The sequence below is a fragment of the Oryzias melastigma genome, linkage group LG21, assembly GCF_002922805.2.
Source record: "Oryzias melastigma strain HK-1 linkage group LG21, ASM292280v2, whole genome shotgun sequence".
NCBI lineage: Eukaryota > Metazoa > Chordata > Actinopteri > Beloniformes > Adrianichthyidae > Oryzias > Oryzias melastigma.
This window is the reverse complement of record NC_050532.1, coordinates 14306094-14314335: the sequence shown is the minus strand read 5'-3', so window position 1 is coordinate 14314335 and position 8242 is coordinate 14306094.

Below are 8242 nucleotides of genomic sequence, written 5' to 3'. Positions count from 1 at the left end.
TTTATTTACCATGTATGTAATCCAAAAATAATAAAAGTTTTAGTTTCATTTGAAAATGTGGTAAAGGGTGATTTTATTAATATTATTATTTAGCACTTTGAGATGTTTTTAATAGTGAAAGGACTTTACTAAACTTTATCAGTCATTCATGTTAATAAACTTCATCAGTCTCCCTCATTTCTGGTCTTGGGTGATAATCATTTAAAAGCTCTGTTATATGGACTTTAGCACAGAGGCAAAATAAAAACTCAGATATTTAGAAGCTGTTCATTTGACTGTAGCAGTAGAAGGCGCAATTCTTGCACTATTTACAGATTAATCTTAATAGATAATAACTATACAAGATCAATAATTTTCTAAGCTTTAATTTGAGCCATACTTTGTAAAAATTAGGTTAAGAAATAAGGGGGTAGCCTGATTTCTGTGGTTGTTGTCTGCCTGTCCTCCATGTAAACAGCAGCGTTCTGCTGCCATGACTCCATGGATAGTAATGGCACCTGTGCGCACACGTCTCTGTCTATAGCAGCGAATAGGCAGGGGCCGATCCAGTACTATATATCAATGGTTGTAATACATTTGAAATTAAAATTTGAATAAATATAAATATTTGTTCAAAATGTGTTTACTTCTTTCAACTAAAATCATTATAATTCAATTTTTGTCAATTTGAATTTATTTTAAAGAAATCGTGATAAAATTGAAATCATGAAATAAAATTGAATAAATTGTGATTTTCTTTTTTTGCCATGTCGCCCAGCCCTATTAGGAGGTAATAAAATTGGAAGCAACTATAGGATTATATGGCTACTTGAGCCTGCTGGTTCTGGCCTGGAGACTTTGCAATCTCCTCCTTGATGGTAGCAGGCTGAAGTGGCCCTGAGATGGGTGGGATGGGTCGCCTGCAATCCTGATTTGCGGGTGAGGCAGGAGTGGTAAATGTCTGAGAGACCATTGAGAGAGACGCCAATAATCTCACGTGTTCTCACATTGCGCTGCAGACTTCCTGCAGGGCGCGGTGCAGGCTCCGTACCACACAGTGATCCAGCTGCTCAGGATGCTCTCGATGGCTCCACTGTCTGCATGATGGGGGGAGAAGCTCTAGCCCTCTTCAGTTCGCAAAGGAAGTCAGACGTTCTTGGGCTTTTTTGGCCAGTGATGCAATGTTGTGGTTTTCACAACAGGTCTTTGGAGATCTGCACACCCAGAATCTTGGTGCAGCTCACACTTTCCACAGCAGCTCCATTGATGGTCAGAGGGGCGTGCTGGGTGTGAGCTCTCCTGAAGTCCACAACCATCTCCCTTGTCTTCTCCACATTCAGGTGGAGATTGTTATCCTTGCACCATTAAGCCAGCCTGCACACTTCACTCCTGTAGGGGGTCTCATTATGTGTCATCAAACTTGATGAAGAGGTTAGAGCTTGATTTGAATTTAACTTATTTATCCACTATTTAATCAGGAAAAAAAAATCCCATTGAGATCCACTGATCTCTTTTTGAAGGGAGTCCTGGTCAAGAGGCAAAAGTTACACACACCCAATGTATTTTATAGAAATAAAACATGTAAATAAACAAATTAATTCATTTTCCTGACTGCTTCTTCCCTTTCGGGGTCGCGGGGGTGCCGGAGCCTATCCCGGCTACTGATGGGCGAAGGCGGGGTACACCCTGGACAGGTCGCCAGTCTGTCTCAGGGCCTCAATCACACACACATACACTCTCACATTCACACCTAGGGGCAATTTAGAGTCACCAATCAACCTATGAAGCATGTTTTTGGATGGTGGGAGGAAGCCGGAGTCCCCGGTGAAAACCCACGCATGCACGGGGAGAACATGCAAACTCCACACAGAAAACTCCAAGCCAGGAGTCGAACCGGGGCCTTCTCGCAGTGAGGCAAGAGCGCTAACCACTGCGCCACCATGCAGCCCAATAAAACAAATTAATTAATTAATCAAAACAGCTACAGGTTAGTGACGTTATTTTCTGGTCCTTTATAATAACATCAAACTGTGGCAAAATTCTGAGCTTTGAAAGTTGAATTGTTTTATGCAGAAAGTGTCAGTGTTGGCACCTTATACTGAAAAGGAATCTTTCCTTATTCTGTTCGAACCAACCAACTCGAGAATACAATTCACAGTGATGAGTTTGTGCATAACAATTCATTATAAAACATAAAGAGGCATGAATGAACGAATCCAATGACTGGGGCATGTGTGTATGAAACATCCCCATAATCGAATGCAGGAGGAAATGTTGCTGCAACAAGTCTTTTCCTTTGTAAGCAAAGCTTTTTTCTGAAGTAGAAACTCAGCTTGAGGCGCAGCTTTCTCTCAAGGGAATCATCATGCAGCTTAAACACAATGAATCATCAACTAAAATTTACAAATACTTATACGTATTTACAACTTCAATAAGTCCCTTCCCCTCCATGTGAAAGGGCAGTTTAAGTGCAAGTGTGTCTGGTAAATGTATTATTTTAATTTGACCCTCCAAATGGAGGAATATAAAGTCCTCCGTCTCGAGGGTTAAACTGTGACACATTCAGAAGCTCTTTTCTTCACGTGGATGCGTTCTGAACCTTACATTTAAGTGTAACTAGTGACTTTTTGTTGTAGCATGAGCCTTTTTAAGTTATAAAACTGATGTTATGTAGATTTAAGCGCTGGAAGCTCCGCGCTGAAGCTAGTGGACCAGAGATTATTGATGATGTCATTGAACAAAAGTGACATCTGAAATATGAGACACTATTTTTTCATCACTCTCCATTAGGAGGGATAAATGAAGGGAGAAGGGAAGAATTCAGATTGGGCCGTAGTCATTTTTGTTGGAAAATATCATGACTTTAGTTTTATTTGTGTTTAAAGAGTTGTGACAAACAGCTGTAAATGCTAACTGTAATTTGTTTATGGCTTCAGTGAGTGAAGATGTGAAAAAATATAAAATCATATCAATGGCATAAAAATGATAACTTGCATCACTTACATTTTGTCCTATGTTATTTACGCATACTGTAAAAAGGAGAGGACCCAGAACAGACCCTTGTGGCACACCACGAGTTAGTGACAGAACATCACAAAACTGGTCCTCCCGTTGAACTCTGGGTTCTTTCAGAGAGATAATTGGAGCTCCAGTCATGTGCTTGCTTTGATGATCCAATACTTTCTAACATTTTCTTTAAAATCACATGGTTGACAGAATCAAATGCTTTGGTATGATGATGATTGTTGTTAATGTTGGAGTGCAGCCATGCAGACACAGAGTAAAGAAAAGGGGGCTCAGGACTTATCCTTGGGGGACTCCTGTGTTTATCGTGATGGTGCAGAAGGTGTTGTTGCCGACTCAAACTGTCTGTAAAAACTGTCTGTGGACTTACTCTGTCAGAAAGTTCAGGGTGGGGGGGGGACATTGATTTAACTGAGTGAGCATGCACATTGTGACTTTAAACTATGACAGCACTAAATATTTTAGAATGTTATTGACCCCCTGGTAGGAAAATTATCTTGACACTGTAGCTCTGGTGGAAAAAAAGATATTAACAGTCAAGTCCTGCCACTTTTTTTCTTTTTTCTTTTCTCTTTGCCAGGCAGAAACAGCAGAGCATATAAACAATGAAACGGACCTGGAAGTGTTGGCCAAAAAAAAAAAAAGAGAGAGAAACGTTAATATGAAAATCACCCGAGCAGACAGAGGAGGGATCCCTGTCTCTCTGCTGCTGTTCTGTTGTCTGCCCTTCGGTGCCGGTGTTCTGTTAAGGTACGTTCCCTGTCAGAATTTTTTTTCTCCAGTCTCAGGCATCGTTTTGCCAGGGGGACCATACCTTGGCACAACACCGGCCAGCAGCAGCATGTTAGCATGGCGTTGTTTAGAGGTAGAGGTACTTTTTTTTTATCCAGGGTGGTCTATTATAGGGCTTGAAGAATTAGGGGGATAAAGAAAAGCTTTAAAATAAGTCTAGAAAACTCTGGGCCAGAGAAGACAAAATGTTTTAGAGTTCACACACTGCCATCTAACGGTCAAAGCTAAAAACTGCATAACTAGAACTATCAGTACTGATTTGGATTGGTTTATGCGTTTAAAATGATCTGAATTCCCAGCATTTAGATCTGAAAAAGCAACCTGCTTTAAAATGTTTACAGACATTTAAAGTCCAGGTGCCTTGAAGAACAAATTCCAGAAATGAAAAGGATCTTTATCATTTACAATTTCTACGAATGCTTTACATCAAGGTTTTTTTTTATTAGAAAGGAGAGTAGAAAATGAATATTGTGAATCGTGATGTAGCAATAAGAGTGATGTAAAGGACTGGGCACACCATTTCTAACACAGGCATCAGACACAGTTCAAGGTTTCTTAAAACATAGGAGCAACCATTCATAAAATAAATAAATAAATAAATAAATTGTGCTCTGTCTACAACAGCAGGTTCAAAAGGTGTGAATAGAAACCTAAAAAACCCTAAAAACCTCACTCACGTGAACTATGTGACACACAAACACTGAAGGGAGAAGGAAGTCCAACCCAGGTAAAACTTGAAAACATTCTAATTTATTAGAAATAATGGTTTGTTTTTAAATGATACGATCAAGCAGTTTGCTGTTGTTTTATTTATGTTCTTCTGTAGCAAATCCATGCATTGATTATTGTTCCTGTCACAGTGACCAAATGTAAATGTACCATCTCCTGCATCTGCTAAGGAACTTGACGTGGAGCTAGCATATCAAAAGGTCAACACCTCCCAATAACCTCTCGTCTATGTCAACAATGGCTGATCTGCAAGGAAGTTACAAGAAATAATGAACAAACTAGTCATCCATTATCATGACAGAACACGTAACATCTAGTTCTTGTACTTGTGTGGTACTGAGCAACACTTTCTACAAATTTGGATTAAAGACTAAAACTAACAGAACTAGGCCTGGCAGACAAAAACTCCTAAAGGTGCAGGCATATTTATGTTATTTCCAAAAATGTAACTCCATTATTAGAAAAAGAAACACCCCTCAAGTTGTGACAATGATCAGGCTTTTACTAATGGATACAATAAAACAGTGCAATATTGGGTTATTACAGATATACAACACACAAATATTTTCTAACATATCTTGACAGATATTTTTCCTTTAACAAAGGTTTAACAAAACTTATCTCTTGTTTTCCAGTTACTGTTGCTTAAGTATAAAATAAATGTAGTTTACTTCCCTATGCATTAGTTACTGCTTTAAAAGTCTCACAAACTGCAAGTGTGTCGTCTGTTTGTAAGATTTCAAAACAAAGGCACATTGCTGGGTTCATTGAAGTTTTTCTAAATTAATTGATTCTAAAAAGACTTTTGACCAGAAATATTTAACCAGTGTGGATCGTGACATTTTATACCAGAGCAAAATGAACTCATTTAGTAGAAAGACATAAGCCAGTCCACCGTTGAACTATGGTATGTTGCACTAACAAGCTGCTTCCCATTAACTTAAATATATAATTATCCAACCAGGAAAAAAAACTATGTACCAACAATCTGGTTAAAAAAATGATATTTGATTTTTTTTTTTTTTTTTAAATGAAAATAAGAAATTTTCTTCAGAATTGGCTGACAATCCTCCTTGGTTGCATGTCAAAACTTGTTAAAGACCTACTCCCAAAAACTGTTGTTTTGAACATTTAGCATCTTTCTCAAAGAAGAGGACCTATAAAAAATATGATTAATACTGTATTTCTGAGTATTTCTTAATTCAAATCACATTTGATCATAAAACGAGGCTGGAAAAATCTCAGAGTAATGACAGTTTCTGAAATGGGTGCGCCAAAGTCTCCCTTCTCCACTCTGCCTCACTGACCTGCTACCTGACCAGGTCCCTGACCCGGTCCCTGACCCGCTCCACTGACCCGCTCCACTGACCCGCTCCACTGACCCGCTCCCTGACCCGCTCCCTGACCCGCTCACACTTAGGTCTGCGAGACACAATTAGCCTTCAACACTCGTACCAAAGCGAATTGTGATTCTGGCTCAAAACTGTACGACTGGATTCATCCAATATTGCTCATCGTTATTTTTGCACATCTAGTGTTGCTTGAGGCTATAAGCTCGAATGCACAAACAGAGCTTTCAGCGATGGGGGTGAGGGTTCTGTGTGTTGTACTTCTAAGGAGCTATTGCTGCTGTGCATAAAATACGTCTTACAGTTTTTTACGATTGTTTACACTCCAAAAATAAAAATCTCTGCACAATTTGCAAAATTCTATTCCAAGGAGCAAAACCCCACCACAGGTTTACACAACATTACACACAATGCCTGCTTCACTCTTTTTACACAACATTACACACAGTGATTTGTGAAACTCTGCACACATTTCGACTCCTTAAACACAGATAAGGATTGTGAGGTTACTTCCTTGTCATTGTAAAGCTCTGGACTGCCAATGACCGCACTAATGAACGAAGTGGAAACATCCAGTAGGTGAGTGAGCACATGTGCTAATTTGAAAACGCAGTCCTCAGGTGTGCTATAAAAGGCAGCAGGTCAGTTTACCTGTATCGGGCTGCTCTGGTCCAGAATTGGTTCCATGATCACCCTGGATTTGAAGTCTTATACCTTCCCCATACTCCCCTTCCTGAATCCAATCAAAGAGTCTTCTCAGCATGGTGGTGGGAGGTCTACGACCTGCAGCCGTATGACCGTTTGCTCCTCATTCAGGCCATGGAGCAGGCATGTGATCAAATGGAAGCAGGACAGGATTCATCACTCAGGGAGATTCTTCCATCGATGCCCTCCCGATGAAGACAGCCTGAGATGTGGAGGAAATCTTCTGATCTGATCCAGACGCAGAAATGATGTTGCTCTTTTTGTCAGGGTCAAACTGTGTGAACTTCATGCAGTAATTCTGATCTTTCTAATTCTGATCTTTCTTTCTATTTATTTCATTGATTTCATTGTTGGTTGATTACTATTACTGATTATGGTAAGGAATACTGTATTTCTTGAACTGAAATAAATACTTGAAATATTCAGTCTGCAGCATCAGTGTTGTGCCGCACTTGGTAAGTTTATAATATTTCTATTTCTGTACATTCTCTCCATATCTCAAACTAATCCTGAAGAATGTTGTGGGTTTGTCACTATTTTGTTTTGTCATCAAAATGATCTTTAAATAAAAATGTCTGGTCAAAATCTAGCACGTTGTTTCCTAAAAGGTGTTTTATTACAATTGTGTGAAACTGTCTGCAATAGTGTCTGATCATTGAGGACTGTGTTGGTTTAATAAAAACTAATGACATTTTTACAGAAATATGTGTTTTGATTGAAGTGTCATTTTACAAACAATCTTAGAATTCTGTAAATTGAGTGTTTAGATAATTGTGGTTATATTTTGAGAAACTGAACCCGATTTTCATAATTGGGTGAAAACAATTGATAAAAAACTGTAATAAAATGACAAACTACTTGATCTTGCCAAAGAACATCATAATCATAATTAAAAGATCACTAGAAATAATTGTGCAATTAAAAAAATGTTTGGAATGGAACTTTAAGCAGTGCTTAAGATTAAGAAAACCTTTATTAGTCCCACAATGGAGACATGTATGTATGAAATGCTTGTATGTTGGTCTGAGAAAGCTAAAGTTTCAAGGTTAAGTAGAACGTAATATATTATGCTCAGAATATATTTTGTAGAATTACGGCTGAGCGATAAAACAATACCAATATATATTGGGATGGAATTTTTTCTCAATAGAGGAATGACTCTATCACGATAGACTTTTATTTTGAAGGGACCGAAATTGACACTCATCAATTTTCTCTTCTTTAACGTGTAAAAGTTAGAGTTAAGTCACCAGAGTAAATATTTGCATCTGATTATGTTTATTAGCTCTCATTTTGGTACAAACGCTCACGAGTCTCGATACCCCCGCGGTCACTGCCGCTAATCTTTTGTGTGTAACGTTTAGTTTCAGCTGATGGAGCCGCGGAACATCTGACCGGATCCAGTCAGAACTGGAAGACAAACCCGCTGGACTTACAGCAGCAAACAAAAGTTTAATAAAAAAGTGTTTATTTAGTGACAGCGATGTAGCATTAGCATCATGCTAATGCCAACAAGCTTCTCCATGTGTCGCCTCGTCTGTAAGTGTTCACGCCAATTTAAAGTCAGACAATATTTTCACTGACCGAACTTTTAAGACGTGGCGGATAAATGCAGCAATATAAATCGCAGGACAGTCATTAAAAAAAAAAAAATTAAATAATGA